General features: G+C 40.2%; 1 protein-coding gene and 1 long non-coding RNA gene across 2 annotated transcripts in view; one reads left to right on the top strand and one right to left on the bottom strand.

Moving 5' to 3' along the window:
* LOC112251409 (phospholipase A and acyltransferase 4-like) overlaps positions 1-18,572 on the bottom strand; it is a 79,662-nt gene that overhangs the window by 23,943 nt on the left and 37,147 nt on the right. The gene's annotated exons all lie outside the window — the stretch shown is intronic.
* Positions 6,867-16,135, top strand: LOC121846546. Its single transcript, XR_006083484.1, has 3 exons — positions 6,867-7,093; positions 15,759-15,882; positions 16,080-16,135. It is a non-coding gene; the product is annotated as an uncharacterized LOC121846546 (long non-coding RNA).

Here is an 18,572-nt window from a genome sequence, read left to right as displayed (position 1 = left end):
AGGGTTGAAATCCCAAAACATTCTCTTTCCCTCAGAGTATTATTTATATCACCTCCCCATGTCTGTTAACTTAACTTTCTCTACGCCACAAAATCTAAAAGGTAGAAAGGTCATGTTTTTGGTCATTAAAATGTACTGCGACTGGATAATCCCTGTCGTTATGTTCACTAATTCTCTGTTTGAGAGAACGAGAGGTTTTACTTATATAACACAGCCCACATGGACATTTAATAGTGTACTGTAGATAATATGGGTGATGGAAACATACAACAACACAGAGTTACACATGAAACAAACAAAACATACAGTCAATAATATAGTAGAAAAAACAAAACAAAAAGTCTATATACAGTGAGTGCAAATGAGGTAAGATAAGGGAGTTAAGGCAATAAATAGGCCATGGTGGTGTCATGAAGTTGGCCTGGGGGTAGGTTTATAACAGTCATAAATACCTCTTCCCCCTTTTTCCTTTCTACCCTACTGATGTTACATTTGCAAAACCCTTGGTTAACATAGAGATTCTGGGAACATCAGAAGGTGGGGGAAATGAACTATATTCTAGTAATCCGACCAATTGAACATGTGCGGTGGTACTTAATGAATATGATGTCAGTTCGGTTGTCATCTGAGACATTCTCATCAATGATAAGATAACATAAACTCTACAGTGGAAAGTCTACACATCAGAGTTATTGGATTCACATGGAATTGTTGTTCAATTTAAATGTTTGAATATGAAATGATTCGTGACGGGATGAAATGTGATTTTAGCTTCTAAAATGTGAGATTTGGGTTTTCATAAGGTAGAGCTCTGCTCAATCAGTGGCCCGCCCCTGTGAAGGGACATGGGCTATAAAACTTTTCAAACACGCCCTCCTCTCCCTTCCTATATAAAGCCTTGACGACAATGTAACCTCCTGTTCCGAGAATGTGAGGACGACGGTCCGATGTCAGAATTGTTCAGATAATAACTACAGAACGAAGCCAACATCAGCGTGAGCTTTGGTTGCGAATGGTATGAACTCTATGGACTCTTATTCACTACAGAAGTGATACCTCCTAGCCGTTGAGTTAGCAACAGCAGCTGCAAACGCAGGTTAGGAAGGAACAGACAAAGTATCCATTCTACCACACAACGACGTTACTACAACGTATCCAATTGACCACCAGAGACATTCTTCAAAGGACTCGGTTTGGCAACACGGCCTTCCATCTACCACCAACCTATCGAAGCGCAGCTCAGAGTAAATATTTATTGCATTTTCCTTTTCCAAATGGGCGGTAATTTAGAATGCATAAGATACTGTATTTACGATAGCACAGCTTCGCCCTTTGTTCCTCAGTCTTCCCGCTCTTTCACTCAAACCCAGCCCCTTTAATTTTGTGTAATAAGCTGTCATATCTGTTCCGCCCGCTAGGGACGTTTTCCTTTATGACGTAATTTGTAATCAAGTTACGATTAATTATGTGTATATGTAATTCTGTGTGATTAGTTAGGGATTTAGTAAATAAATAATTAAACCCAATTTTGTATTGCTGATTCAACTTGTTAGCCAGGGTTTGTGCAGATAACCAAGAATTTACAACTTTCAGATTAGACTGAATTAAGGTGACGATTAATATTGACTGCTATTGATGTCAAATATTACTAGGTCTTTAAGAGTTTATTCTGAAGATAACAGCTCTATAAATATTATTTTGTGGTGCCCCAACTCTCTAATTAATTACATTTACATGACTAGAGTCTAAAGTCATCCTTCCATTACAAGAATGTATACTATAGACCAGCTAGACTGTATACTATAGACCAGCTAAAGTCATCCTACCATTACAAGACTGTATACTGTAGACCAGCTTAAGTCATCCTACCATTACAGACTGTATACTATAGACCAGCTAAAGCCATCCTACCATTACAAGACTGTATACTATAGACCAGCTAAAGTAATCCTACCATTACAAGACTGTATACTATAGACCAGCTAAAGTCATCCTACCATTACAAGACTGTACACTATAGACCGGCTAATGTCATCCTACCATTACAAGACTGTATACTATAGACCAGCTAAAGTCATCCTACCATTACAAGACTGTATACTATAGACCAGCTAAAGTCATCCTACCATTACAAGTCTGTATACTATAGACCAGCTAGACTGTATACTATAGACCAGCTAAAGTCATCCTACCATTACAAGACTGTATACTATAGACCAGCAAGACTGTATACTATAGACCAGCTGAAGTCATCCTACCATTACAAGACTGTATACTGTAGACCAGCTAGACTGTATACTATAGACCAGCTAGACTGTATACTATAGACCAGCTAAAGTCATCCTACCATTACAAGACTGTATACTATAGACCAGCTAGACTGTATACTATAGACCAGCTAGACTGTATACTATAGACCAGCTAAAGTCATCCTACCATTACAAGACTGTATACTATAGACCAGCAAGACTGTATACTATAGACCAGCTAAAGTCATCCTACCATTACAAGACTGTATACTATAGACCAGCTAGACTGTATACTATAGACCAGCTAGACTGTATACTATAGACCAGCTAGACTGTATACTATAGACCAGCTAGACTGTATACTATAGACCAGCTAAAGTCATCCTACCATTACAAAACTGTATACTATAGATCAGCTAAAGTCATCCTACCATTACAAGACTGTATACTATAGACCAGCTAAAGTCCTCCTACCATTACAAGACTGTATACTATAGACCAGCTAAAGTCATCCTACCATTACAAGACTGTATACTATAGACCAGCTGAAGTCATCCTTCCATTACAAGACTGTATACTATAGACCAGCTAGACTGTATACTATAGACCAGCTAAAGTCATCCTACCATTACAAAACTGTATACTATAGATCAGCTAAAGTCATCCTACCATTACAGACTGTATACTATAGACCAGCAAGAGCTGGGACCAAAGTAACAAAGCCTACCATCAGCAAGGGCATTGAAGATGAAACGTGGCTGGGTCTTTCAGCATGACAATGATCCCAAACACACCGCCCGGGCAACAAAGGAGTGGCTTCGTAAGAAGCATTTCAAGGTCCTGGAGTGGCCTAGCCAGTCTCCAGATCTCAACCCCGTAGAAAATCTTTGGAGGGAGTTGAAAGTCTGTGTTGCCCAGCAACAGCCCCAAAACATCACTGCTCTAGAGGAGATCTGCATGGAGGAATGGGCCAAAATACCAGCAACAGTGTGTGAAAACCTTGTGAAGACTTACAGAAAATGTTTGACCTCTGTCATTGCCAACAACAGGTTAATAACAACATATTGAGATAAACTTTTGTTATTGAACAAATACTTATTTTCCACCATAATTTGCAAATAAATTCATTAAAAATCCTACAATGTGATTTTCTGGATTTTTTTTCTTTCATTTTGTCCGTCATAGTTGAAGTGTACCTATGATGAAAAGTACAGGCCTCTCTCATCTTTTTAAGTTGGAGAACTTGGACAATTGGTGGCTGACTAAATACTTTTTTGCCCCACTGTATATGCAATGTACTTTATATCAAGTAGCCAGAAAAGACGACAACATGTAGGCTATTGACCGTGACTGATGCCATCATAGCAAACTTAATGAGGCATGATAATGACAGGTAACCTCATCGTGTTTAGGAGTTAATAGACCAGCGAATGACATTGTAACATTACATGGTTGTCTCCCATGCCTATGTGTGAATGCTAACTATGTAGGTTCAATGTTAGCTAGCTAGTTAACATTAGCTATAACTAGCAATGCAAATGGCTTTCTGTTTACTACTCAGATCATACACGTAACGTTACCCATCGAGCCAGCAAGCTAACTTTCGCTAGCTAGCTACCAGTACGCTTTCACTTGCATTAAAAATGACTTCCTGACAAAATTTGAAACATATAATATCTGAAAATGTAGATAGACTCTAACCCGTATGTATACATGGATGAAAGCTTCACAGCAGACTGTAACCCTTTAACCTGTAACTCCGTTTTGTTTGTAGCTACATCTTGTTTGGCCCGAGTTGTGTCAAGTCACTCCGGTTCACACTGACAGTGCGCTAGCGAGTAGACCATCACAACTTTTTTCCCACTGAATTTTGTTGATAGCACCTGCTAAATTCAGGATAGCAATGTTGTTGAGAGCAGTAGCAACACTTTTGTAGTTATTCAAGGCTAATGTTATATCTTTCAAAAAAAGCCGAAGTAGCAGAGATTATCTACACATATTGAGCAGCTCACGTTAGAGACAGAAGCATGTTACATGGCAGACCAATCCAAACTCATCTCCGAGCATGTCCAGCCCATCCATTATCTCAGCCAATCAAGTTCCTTTCTTTTTCCGTGGCTAAACCAACTAGGCTCATAATTGAACAATTTTATTCGTACTTACAGATTGGATACAAGTTTGTTATGAAGGCACATGAAAAGTTCACATGTTCCAGAAGGCATTTCTTCCTAAAAACTGTTTTGACCAACAACAACAAAAAAGACGTTCAAATGCCTCTGCTGTGAAGTAGTGATACGCGACATACACCTAGCTTCCTGAAACGGGTCACAATTGCTAAAAAAAAAAATTAATCCATCAGTTCTAAAATTCAGGAACGAAAAAAATAAGTTTTACTGGTTTTCATTAACTAGTTAATTTATTGGTTGGGAAGGTAAAGGTAATGGCGGACTGAACAAAGTTATGTGGAGCACCTCAAGAACACCCAAAGATTGGAAAGCAGCTGCGGTCATCCCCCTCTTCAAAGGGGGGACACTCTTGACCCAAACTGCTACAGACCTATATCTATCCTACCATGCCTTTCTAAGGTCTTTAAAAGCCAAGTCAACAAACAGATTACCGACCATTTCGAATCTCACCATACCTTCTTTGCTATGCAATCTGGTTTCAGAGCTGGTCATGGGTGCACCTCAGCCACGCTCAAGGTCCTAAATGATATCTTAACCGCCATCGATAAGAAACATTACTGTGCAGCCGTATTCATTGATCTGGCCAAGGCTTTCGACTTTGTCAATCCCCACATCCTCATCGGCAGACTCGACAGCCTTGGTTTCTCAAATGATTGCCTCGCCTGGTTCACCAACTACTTCTCTGATAGAGTTCAGTGTGTCAAATCGGAGGGTCTGCTGTCCGGACATCTGGCAGTCTCTATGGGGGTGCCACAGGGTTCAATTCTTGGACCGACTCTCTTCTCTGTATACATCAATGAGGTCGCTCTTGCTGCTGGTGAGTCTCTGATTCACCTCTACGCAGACGACACCATTCTGTATACTTCTGGCCCTTCTTTGGACACTGTGTTAACAACCCTCCAGGCAAGCTTCAATGCCATACAACTCTCCTTCCGTGGCCTCCAATTGCTCTTAAATACAAGTAAAACTAAATGCATGCTCTTCAACCGATCGTTACCTGCACCTGCCCGCCTGTCCAACATCACTACTCTGGACGGATCTGACTTAGAATACGTGGACAACTACAAATACTTAGGTGTCTGGTTAGACTGTAAACTCTCCTTCCAGACCCATATCAAACATCTCCAATCCAAAGTTAAATCTAGATTTGGCTTCCTATTTCGCAACAAAGCATCCTTCACTCATGCTGCCAAACATACCCTTGTAAAACTGACCATCCTACCAATCCTCGACTTTGGCGATGTCATTTACAAAATAGCCTCCAATACCCTACTCAACAAATTGGATGCAGTCTATCACAGTGCAATCCGTTTTGTCACCAAAGCCCCATATACTACCCACCATTGCGACCTGTACGCTCTTGTTGGCTGGCCCTCGTCGCCAAACCCACTGGCTCCAGGTCATCTACAAGACCCTGCTAGGTAAAGTCCCCCCTTATCTCAGCTCGCTGGTCACCATAGCATCTCCCACCTGTAGCACACGCTCCAGCAGGTATATCTCTCTAGTCACCCCCAAAACCAATTCTTTCTTTGGCCGCCTCTCCTTCCAGTTCTCTGCTGCCAATGACTGGAACGAACTACAAAAATCTCTGAAACTGGAAACACTTATCTCCCTCACTAGCTTTAAGCACCAACTGTCAGAGCAGCTCACAGATTACTGCACCTGTACATAGCCCACCTATAATTTAGCCCAAACAACTACCTCTTTCCCTACTGTATTTTATTTATTTATTTATTTTGCACCCCATTATTTTTATTTCTACTTTGCACATTCTTCCACTGCAAATCTACCATTCCAGTGTTTTACTTGCTATATTGTATTTACTTTGCCACCATGGCCTTTTTTTTGCCTTTACCTCCCTTATCTCACCTCATTTGCTCACATCGTATATAGACTTGTTTATACTGTATTATTGACTGTATGTTTGTTTTACTCCATGTGTAACTCTGTGTCGTTGTATGTGTCGAACTGCTTTGCTTTATCTTGGCCAGGTCGCAATTGTAAATGAGAACTTGTTCTCAATTTGCTACCTGGTTAAATAAAGGTGAAATAAAAAAATAAAAAATAAATAAATAAAACGTAATATTCAATATTGGCAAGTTAGACAAATATTAGCACTACATAATCTGGTGGGTGATAACCTTCAATCTGGATAATAACACAAAACAAATCTTAAAACTAGAGACATTTATCGACAAACATGACGGAGAGTAAAACAGGGGAAACGTGACTCTTCTACAGACACAGACGATTTAATAATCTCACCACCGGGAATGGTAAAGGTCGAAACTGATCTGTTAAAATCAATAAATGACAAACTGGGTATACTTGAATTAGTTAGTAAGGATATAAAAGAGTTGAAGCCTCGAGATGAAAAAGCTTGTGACATTAGAGAAGGAAACACACAAACTAAAAGGGACCGTCAATAAGATTGAAACCGAAATTAAAAAGGAGAACGCCGTTCTGAGGGAAGCCTTACTGGACAAACAAACTAGATCAATGAGGGAGAATATGGTACTTACATGTATCCAGGAGAAAGAAGTAGATGTTACTGAATCTGTAGTTAGAGTTCCTCCTTACAGCGCTTCAGATCCCACACGAAGTTACCGACAAAATCCAACTTTTACGTGTACACCACTTCGGACAGAGAGGCCAAAGGTATGACCGCCCAAATTTGCCTAATTTAAAGATAACATAATGGTTAAAAGCCTGGGTAAAATACTTGCTGGGACCAAAATTGGCATGAATGATCAGTTTCCGAAGGAAATTGCAGAATGGCGCAAAGTTCTGTATCCAATTTTCAAAGAAAATATATTAAAAGCGAAACGAGTAGCTCTCGTCGTTGATCAACTATATATTGATAACCAGTTGTTCAGAGACACAAAGACTACTCCATGGTTATTTTAAAAATTGCAAAATTCTCATAGATGAGGAAAATAAACACAATTCTAGCCCGGTTATGGATTGTAACAATACAATAAAAAATATAGCTTTTCTATAGATCTTCGCATATAACTAATTGAACGCACAAGCACTAATTCAACATAGTGAAGATAAAAACTAAGTAAACAGAAAGCACAGTATGTGTGGATGGTGTGGTGTGTGTTTATTTTTATTTGTTATGTTTGTAAGTTGAGTGAGTGAGTAATGAAATGGTTGCATATCCCAGAGCCAATGTATTGCTGTGGGCCGGGGTATGAGAGGGCTTTCAATGCTGTTCAGATGACGGATATACTTTTATAATGAATTATACGTCTTATTTATTTATTGTCCTATCATGGTGGAACAGTTTTAAAATAGATGATACATTTAATTTGTTATTGTCCTATCATGGGGAACTACATTTTTAAAATAAATGATATCTAATTATTTATTTATGATCCTATTTTAATGGTATGGTCCATGACCCTATACCCTAGACACCCACCTGAATGACCCAGAGACTCATGATAAGTCCCTAACTGTTTTATGTGCATGCTGTAAGTGGTCTGTATGCAGCCAAATGATGGTCAGAGACCAAGAGCAGCACTGCCCCCTCAAGATTCTGAGCCTGCTTGGCAGGGTTGGTCCTGCAAAGCCAAAGCCCCCTAAAGGGAGAGCATACTATACAAGGAAATTCTCATAGCTGCTAATGAGAACCTTGACGACCTTGTACCTAGCCGGTGGGGATTCCGGTGGGGTGCCCCCACCCAGGCAGTGGCAGTGTTGGCAACACTAGCTGCAGTAACCCATGGGGAGGGGGTCACACTCGGACATTCAGAGAGGGGGTATATTATTGTGACCCTAGTGGCACAGAATCAAAGTCGGACTGCATGGAGATGCTTGGGAATATGGTCAATACGGATGACTGTATTGTAGGGGTTTCAGGGTAGAGGTGTACATTTGACCTCCATCATCTAGGATCTGACAATGGTAAATAAAATCTCTTAATTTTTGCCTCATTTTTTGTGCGGTCTTGCAGGCCTTCTCGTGCAGCTGCAACTGCGAGTACATTTGTAATTCAAGACCTGTCTTGAGTTGGGCTCTGGGGTGGTGCAATTGTCGAGTAAGTGAGCTTATGGTTGTCTAGGGGTATGGGTTGAGTGTGTGTGTGGGTGTATGTGTGTATCCCACAACTGTTGCGAAGAAGTAAAAGATGTTAGGGACAATAGAGGATGATCCACAGCTATATATAATACAAATCGAGGTGAGGGCGATGGAAATGCATTTGGCAGTTAATCTACTTCAATTCGGTAAATGGCACTGTGTGCTCTTTCCAAAGGATGGATCCCAGTCGGTTATGGGTTATGGGATACAGGGGGTCGAGGGTGGTCAGCCGGGCATTGGGATGAGGAGGGCTTTTAGCGGGTGGAATAGTAGGGACCAATTGGAGGTTTACTTAGGAGAAAGGCAAATATCATGGTACAGCTATATAGACACTCCATCATCATGTTACTGTTTAATGGTACGTTTACAAACAGATATTATGATAAATAGAATTGAAAGTTGTGTCTCATTATGTTAAGTGGTGAAATAAGTATAGCCAGTTACAATTGTAATGGCCTAGCAGATAATAAGAAAAGACAATCAGTATTTACCTGGCTAAAAGAGAAGGAATATAATATTTATTGTTTACAGGAAACCCATTCAACAGTTTTAGAGGAAGTTTTGTGGAAAAAGAACTGGGGGGGGGCGAAATATACTTCTCCCATGGGCAAAGAAATTCAAAAGGGGTGATGATTTTAATTAACAATTTTGATCCAAACGTGCAAATTGTCCAAACAGATCCTCAAGGTAGATGGATGATTTTAAATATGTTATTGGACAATAAACAGATATGGCTTATTAACCTATACGGTCCGAATAATGATGATCCAAGCTTTTGTGAAAATATATATAAGAATCTATCAACTCTACAAGCAACACTAGACTCCATTATTATGGTGGGAGATTTTAATACGGTCTTAAATACCTCTATGGACCGGAAAGGAAATCACACTACAAATTATCACCCGCAGGCATTTAAGGAAATCATGAATGTCATGGATATATTGGAATTAGTGGATATATGGAGACTTAAATACCCTGACCTAGTGAGATATACATGGCGGAGGCATAATCAAGCTAGTCGCCTTGACTACTTTCTTATGCCATTCTCTCTGGCACCAAAAGTTTAAAAAGTGTTGGTAGGGGACAGAATGCGGTCGGATCATCAAATAATTGGCATATATATATTACTCTTACAGAATTTCCACGTGGGCGAGGATATCGGAAATTTAATCAAAGCCTACTAGATGATAAATTGTTTAGAACTAGGACAGAAGAATTTATAACTGACTTTTTCAGACGTAACATAGGTACAGCAGATCCCCTTACTGTATGGGACACTTTTAAATGTGCCTTTAGAGGCAATGCAATACTCATCTATAAAACAAAAGCAATTTAGATCAAGAGTCCATATTAACAAAGGAAATTGAAAGACTACCAGTACAGTTAGATAGCAATAAAAACGGTACTATAGAGGCAGGGAATAGGTTAGAGGAAAAACTAAAAGAAATGGAGGAACTTATTCAAGAAAGATCCAGTGTAATAGATTATAAAAATAAAGCGAACTGGATGGAATATGGGGGAAAATGCACCAAATTATTTTTCAATCTTCAATATAGAAATGCTACCAATTTTTTTTTAATTAAAACTTGTTACAAATGATGGAGTCACATGATTCACCGAATGAATGATGGAGATTCACATGATTCACCGGATGAATGATGGAGATTCACATGATTCACCGGATGAATGATGGAGTCACATGATTCACGGATGAAATGATGATTGATGAATGATGGAGTCACATGATTCACCGAATGAATGATGGAGTCACATGATTCACCAAATGAATGATGGAGTCACATGATTCACCGAATGAATGATGGAGTCACATGATTCACCGAATGAATGATGGAGTCACATGATTCACCGGATGAATGATGAATGATGTCACATGATTCACCAAATCACATGATTCACCGATTCATGAATGATGGAGTCACATGATTCACCGAATGAATGATGGAGTCACATGATTCACCGAATGAATGATGGAGTCACATGATTCACCGAATGAATGATGGAGTCACATGATTCACCGAATGAATGATGGAGTCACATGATTCACCGAATGAATGATGGAGTCACATGATTCACCAAATGAATGATGGAGTCACATGATTCACCAAATGAATGATGGAGTCACATGATTCACCGGATGAATGATGGAGTCACATGATTCACCGAATGAATGATGGAGTCACATGATTCACCGGATGAATGATGGAGTCACATGATTCACCGAATGAATGATGGAGTCACATGAATCACCGAATGAATGATGGAGTCACATGATTCACCGGATGGTATTTTGAAAGAGGAAGTAAAGTACTCTAAGAATATGTTTTCATTTCAGGCTCCTCCATCTCCACTACCTGAAACAAATTGTATGGATTTTTTTCCAATTCTGACGGAGATGTAGGCATACTCGGTATACAAATCCCAAAGGAAAGAAATGATCTCACTCCAATACATTTTTATAGAAAGTTAGTAAAAATAGATAAGATCTTGCTACCATGGAAAGGAAAATACCTGTCTATTTGTGGAAAAATCACCCTGATTAACTCCTTAGTTATATCACAGTTGACCTATTTGCTTATGGTTTTGCCTACACCTAGTGACCTGCTTTTTAAATTATATGAACAAAAAATATTACATTTTATTTGGAACGGCAAACCAGATAAAATTAAAAGGGCCTATTTATATAACGAATATGAATTCAGTGGGCAGAAATGATTAAATATTAAAGCATTAGACCTCTCACTAAAGGCATCAGTCATACAAAAATTATACTTAAATGCAAACTGGTTCTCTAGTCAATTGGTACGAATGTCTCATCCTATATTCAGGAAGGGCCTTTTCCCCTTTATTCAGATTACACCTGCTCACTTTCGGTTGTTTGAAATGGAAATAATCTCCAAAATATCTTTATTTTTTAAACAAGCCTTAGAAAGTTGGTTGCAATTTCAGTTTAATCCACCTGAAAGGACGGAACAAATAGTACAACAAATATTGTGGTTAAATTCAAATATACTAATTGATTAAAAAAAACTGTATTTATCAAATAATTTAAAAAAAAAGGTATACATTTAGTGAATGATATCATAAATAGGACTGGTGGAGTTATGTCACACATGCAGCTAACACAGACATGGAAATGTCTGCTCCACCCAAAATTACAACCAATTAATTGCAGGATTACAACAAAAATGGAAGAGGCAAGTAGAAGGGGAAAAAAGTAAGGAACTTGTATGTCGGCCCTGTATTAAAGAACATAAATGGTTAAAGAAAAGTGTGATAAATAAAAACATATACCAATTTCATTTAAGGACCAAAAAACTGACAGCTGTGCCATATAAATTGCAAAATAGTTGTGAAGAGATGTTCGATGTACCCATTCCATGGTACATGGTTTATGAATTGATACGCAAAACAACGCCGGATTCAAAACTTCACATTTTTCAAATTAAATTACGATACAAAATTCTTGCAACTAATAGAATGTTATATATATGTGGGATACAATCTTCCAAGCTCTGCAGATTCTGCTGTGAGGAGGCAGAGTCATTAGATCATGTATTTTGGTATTGTCCATATGTAGCTCGTGTTTGGTCACAGGTCCAGGAATGGCTGAAGAATTGCAATATTTGCCTAGAACTAACGCTGCAGATAGCAATACCGGGTGATTTGAAAAGCCATAGTCAATCATCAATAATATAATAATTATTTTAGCAAAAATGTTTATTTTTAATTTACAATCTGTAGAAGCTATGAGAATAGGAAGGTTCACTACTTTTGTGAAGCATCACAGCACAGTTGAAAAATATATAGCAAATAGAAATCCAAAATGGATGATGTTGAGAGACAGATGGGAGGAGTTGAATGGAGCTGAAGGGTGGGACTAATAACAAGATAGCCAATGTAAAACATACGGGATCTGTAGAATGTATATAGGTTCGGAGCTTTTGTGAAATAGCATAGTTACAAATAGAAATCAAACTGGATGGACATCAGAAACAGAGGAAGGACTAAGAACAAACAAGAGAGAACTATTGTAAAGTAGACTGTGTCTGTAGAATGTGTATAAGATGTATGGATTGAAGGTAGAAGCAGAAGTGTTTATTAGTTTACTCCAATTGGGGGATCGGCGGAAGGGTTTGCGGGGAATAATAATAAAGGTATATTCTTTTAAAAAGTATGTATGTCTATACAGGTATGTGTATGTATATATGTGTATATATATGCATGCGTGTATGGATATATATATTTACCAAAAAATATGGGGTATTGGAAATGATGCAGACAATTACATTGGAAGCAACATTCTTTCTGCAATATTAAGCTGATCCACCCGCCCCCAAAAAAACAAAACAAAATATTGGTTGAAAAAAGTGCAAAATAACTTAACAACTTTAGGCTTTGGGGCTTTGCCTTAAGTGGTCTGCGGCCAGACCATATTGTGGGCTTGAGGAGGAAACCAAAGAGGAGCCTGAGGGTAACTGGGTTAAAGGCACACTAAATGAGCACTGGGAGTCTAGCCTGTTATGCTTTTGTCCTCTACCCAGACAAAGTGCTGAACCTCTGCTTTCAGTAAAAAGTGAATTTAGATGAAGCCCTATACCCGGGACTTAGCGAGTGTGACTCACCTGTGAGGGTGCTGTCCAGTCAATTAGAAAGGGAGGACCAGCCGCTAGCAGGAGTGTCTGAGATTATGCTGCATTTATAACAAATAGTGTAACTTCGGATGCTCTGATCGACGTGTACGACAGCGAGTTCCAGTTCCTGCCAATATCCAGCAACTTCGCACAGCGATTTGAAGAGGAGTGGGACAACAGTCCACAGGACACAATCAACAGCCTGATTAACTCTGTGAAGGATATGTGTCGAGCTGCATGAGGCAAATGGTGGTCACACTAGATGCTGAGTGGTTTTCTGATCCACGCCTCTACCTTTTAAAAAAAGTTCTGTGACCAACAGACGAATATCTATATTCCCAGTCATTTGAAATCCATAGATTAGGGTTTAATTCATTTATTTCAATTGACTGATTTCCTTATATGAACTGTAACAGTAAAATCTTTGAAATTGTTGCATGTTGCGTTTATATTTTTTGTTCAGTATACTACCTTCTTGCATCGACGCTCTCTTCTCCTCTCACATTTTTCCTTCGCTTGTGGACTTCGGTGCACAACACATCAGATGTCTGTGACCAGGCGAAAAAACCTTTCCAAGCCAAACCTTCACACCATAACCACTACATACAGCCTACCTTGTTTTCACCATATTAATGTCATAGTCAACATACTGTAGCTACTAAAACTAACGCGTTAGTAAGCCTGCTACAATCATGCCGTACAGTGTACAGCAAACAGTTTAGCAGTTACATCGGTGGGCTCCGGTGGCAATAAATGAATCAAATCAAAAGCTTACCTTGACATGGAAGAGTTCCAGTTTTGGATAGCCAGCTAGCTAACATAGCTAACGTCTCTGTTTGAGCCAGGTGTTTGAGTAGGCTAAAGTAGCTAGATGTATTTGTGGCGGCAGGGTAGCCTAGTGGTTAGAGCGTTGTCCTTAACTGACTTGCCTAGTTAAATAAAGGTAAAAAATTGCTAGCTAACAATCTGATGTCAATCTGATGTCATAGTCTCAGCACTGTCTGGTAACAATCTACAATCCAACAATCTGATGTCATAGTCTCAGCACTGTCTGGTAACAATCTACAATCCAACAATCTGGTGTCATAGTCTGCACTGTCTGTAACAATCTACAATCCAACAATCTGGTGTCATAGTCTCAGCACTGTCTGGTAACAATCCAACAATCTGATGTCATAGTCTCAGCAATGTCTGGTAACATCTACAATCCAACAATCTGATGTCATAGTCTCAGCACTGTCTGGTAACAATCTACAATCCAACAATTTAATTTTAATTTGACCTTTATTTAACCAGGCAAGTAAGTTAAGAACACATTCTTATTTTCAATGACAGCCTGGGAACAGTGGGTTAACTGCCTGTTCAGGGGCAGAACAACAGATTTGTACCTTGTCAGCTCGGGGGTTTGAACTCGCAACCTTCCGGTTACTAGTTCAACGCTCTAACCACTAGGCTACGCTGCTGACAAATGTCATAGTCTCAGCACTGTCTGGTAACAATCTACAATCCAACAATCTGATGTCATATATATATATACTGCATATACTGTTCAACTGTTGTGGAAATGTCGATCCAAAGATTATGGCAGAAACTATTTAATGATGTTATAGAAAAATCTTTAGTCAAGCAGCTGCAGGGGAGATCTACCTCTGATTTCACAGGGAAGAACTCAAAGAATAAATGGTTCCATGTCCCTTATATAGTGTGAGGTTATAATACAATGATAATGTTTACACAGCAGTTCTTTCAGTACAAGCAACAGTTCCGGAACACAGTGGCTTGGTGTCAGGGTGCAGACATACCAGGAGTCTATGAAAGGCATGACATCACAGTCCAACACAGAGCATATCCCTTGAGATGTTACAACAGGTCACCCCAAATTCTGCCTCCACAAGTCCCCCGTTGACGATATAGAAACCATAAGCATCACCATATATGATATCTCTGAGCTGTTGTCAGACAGAATTTAAAGTTGTCATTTTACACAGAATGTGGCCCCTGAAAGGTAACATAATAACAATTTGTGGAAAAGGGAGGTTTAAAGGGATCAGAGTCATTTCAATGACAGTAGTTACTATCATCTCCAATAAGGCAATTTTGATCGCCTATAGAGGGCGACACAGTGACAAATGGCTACCGGGACAATTTGCCTTGTCCCCCCACCCCCATTTTTACGCTGCTGCTACTTTGTTTATTACTATCATCTCCAATAAGGCCATTTTGATCCACAATAAAGGGTGACACAGTGACGAGATCTGTCAGGTCATTCAACTTGACTTCTGTGGTCACATGACCATCTGGTGGAGGGAAGATACTTCTGCTTCACACAATCTCCTTACCAACAGACTCAGCATCCCCATTGGAATCAAGTAGGCACTTTACCGCCGCTGGGGTAGCGAGGGCCATCTGATGTTGCCTTTTCCACCTGGGTTTCAAAGGTTCTTTGTGCATCCTGACCATTACCCAGTCTCCAGGCTGCCGATCGTGATGGGGATGGTCGTCTGGGGGAGTTTGGGCAGCAGAAACCTGTTAGGTGAACAGCTCGAACACATTTAGTACTTCATCGTAGTGTCATCCAACAGATGCAGATCAGGGACTTGGGTCCTCATGGGACGGGCCATCAGTACCTCATGTGGACTGAGGCCAGTTATCCGGACCAGGGTGGAACACATTGAAGACAAGGCTATGGGTAGCACATCCACCCAGGTAATTCCTGTTTGAGCACATATTTTTTACACTTTATTTTTCAAAACGCCATTGTAGCGTTCTACAAGTCCAGAACATTCCGGATGAAACAGTACATGCAAATTTCTCTTAACTTGCATCATGTCACACAATTCTTTCATTATCTTCAAGGTGAAATGTGTCCACCTAGCGTTAACTAAACTTTGTCGTTGTCACAGTCTTCCTCCTCTTCATCTGAAGAGGAGAGGCGAGATGGATCGGAGGACCAAAATGCGGCGTGGTAAGTGTCCATGGTAAATCTTTAATAAAGAAAGTACTGACACTGCATACAAAACAATAAACAAATGACGACCGTGAAGCTACAAAATAGAACTGTGCTGACACAGGCCACTAACATAGACAATCACCCACAAACAAACAGTGCAACCCAGGCTACCTAAGTATGATTCTCAATCAGAGACAACTAATGACACCTGCCTCTGATTGAGAACCATACAAGGCCGAAACATAGAAATGCCCCAAAACATGGAAAAACAAACATAGACTGCCCACCCAACTCACGCCCTGACCATACTAAATAATGACAAAAACAAAGGAAATAAAGGTCAGAACGTGACAGTCGTGGAACAATATCTTGTAACAGGCACTTAGCTAAAGTCTCTGCTTCCTCATTTGATGTGGGGAAGGCTTCAATCCATTTAGAGTATCTGTCAAGATTACCAACATATCATTTTTTCTTCTACAGGCAGGCATGTGAACAAAATCTTTTTGCATATGACAAAGGTCTGTACTTGCTTTCCTGCGTTGTGTTCTACAACTACAGTAGGCTGACTATGACCTTAATATGGTGACCTTAATAATGTGATTTAAAATCAGTGTCAGAGGAAGGCCTGAAAAATTGTCAAAAACTCAAGTCATCCAAGTCATAGACTGTTCTCTCTGCTGCTGCACGGCAAGTCAAGGTCCAAAAGGCTCCTTAACAGCTTCTACCCACAAGCCATAAGACTGCTGAACAATTAATAAAATGGCCACCCGGACTGCTTGTAGGTCATTTTATATATTGCAGCTTTTCTTGGGCAGTGAGCTACCCTGAAGGAGCAGAACATGCCTTGTGTCGCCAAGACATACCTTATTCATTATTTATTAAGTTGTTAAACATATTTCTACGTGGTGTTTCCTTTCTGAAGTAGTGATTATGTAGAAACAAATATATAGAGAAATAAACATTCTAAGCCAGAGGTAGAGCTAGTTGCAAGAACGCTCGGGTCTCAAATAGTTAATTTGAATAACAGGATGTCAAATCAAATCAAATTGTATTTGTCACATACACATGGTTAGCAGATGTTAATGCGAGTGTAGAGAAATGCTTGTGCTTCTAGTTCCGACAATGCAGTAATAACGAACAAGTAATCTAACTAACAATTCCAAAAAAAAAAAAAACTACTGTCTTATACACAGTGTAAGGGGATAAAGAATATGTACATAAGGATATATGAATGAGTGATGGTACAGAGCAGCATAGGCAAGATACAGTAGATGATATCGAGTACAGTATATACATATGAGATGAGTATGTAAACCAAGTGGCATAGTTAAAGTGGCTAGTGATACATGTATTACATAAGGATGCAGTCGATGATATAGAGTACAGTATCTACGTATGCATATGAGATGAATAATGTAGGGTAAGTAACATTATATAAGGTAGCATTGTTTAAAGTGGCTAGTGATATATTTACATCATTTCCCATCAATTCCCATTATTAAAGTGGCTGGAGTAGAGTCAGTGTCATTGACAGTGTGTTGGCAGTAGCCACTCAATGTTAGTGGTGGCTGTTTAACAGTCTGATGGCCTTGAGATAGAAGCTGTTTTTCAGTCTCTCGGTCCCAGCTTTGATGCACCTGTACTGACCTCGCCTTCTGGATGACAGCGGGGTGAACAGGCAGTGGCTCGGGTGGTTGATGTCCTTGATGATCTTTATGGCCTTCCTGTAGCATCGGGTGGTGTAGGTGTCCTGGAGGGCAGGTAGTTTGCCCCCGGTGATGCGTTGTGCAGACCTCACTACCCTCTGGAGAGCCTTACGGTTGAGGGCGGTGCAGTTGCCATACCAGGCGGTGATACAGCCCGCCAGGATGCTCTCGATTGTGCATCTGTAGAAGTTTGTGAGTGCTTTTGGTGACAAGCCGAATTTCTTCAGCCTCTTGAGGTTGAAGAGGCGCTGCTGCGCCTTACTCACGATGCTGTCTGTGTGAGTGGACCAATTCAGTTTGTCTGTGATGTGTATGCCGAGGAACTTAAAACTTGCTACCCTCTCCACTACTGTCCCATCGATGTGGATGGGGGTGTTCCCTCTGCTGTTTCCTGAAGTCCACAATCATCTCCTTAGTTTTGTTGACGTTGAGTGTGAGGTTATTTTCCTGACACCACACTCCGAGGGCCCTCACCTCCTCCCTGTAGGCCGTCTCGTCGTTGTTGGTAATCAAGCCTACCACTGTTGTGTCGTCCGCAAACTTGATGATTGAGTTGGAGGCGTGCGTGGCCACGCAGTCGTGGGTGAACAGGGAGTACAGGAGAGGGCTCAGAACGCACCCTTGTGGGGCCCCAGTGTTGAGGATCAGCGGGGAGGAGATGTTGTTGCCTACCCTCACCACCTGGGGCGGCCCGTCAGGAAGTCCAGTACCCAGTTGCACAGGGCGGGGTCGAGACCCAG

The sequence above is a fragment of the Oncorhynchus tshawytscha genome, linkage group LG05 (assembly GCF_018296145.1).
Source record: "Oncorhynchus tshawytscha isolate Ot180627B linkage group LG05, Otsh_v2.0, whole genome shotgun sequence".
Taxonomy (NCBI): Eukaryota; Metazoa; Chordata; class Actinopteri; order Salmoniformes; family Salmonidae; genus Oncorhynchus; species Oncorhynchus tshawytscha.
Note: the sequence above shows the minus strand (reverse complement) of the source record. Positions and strands in the feature narration are given on the sequence as shown.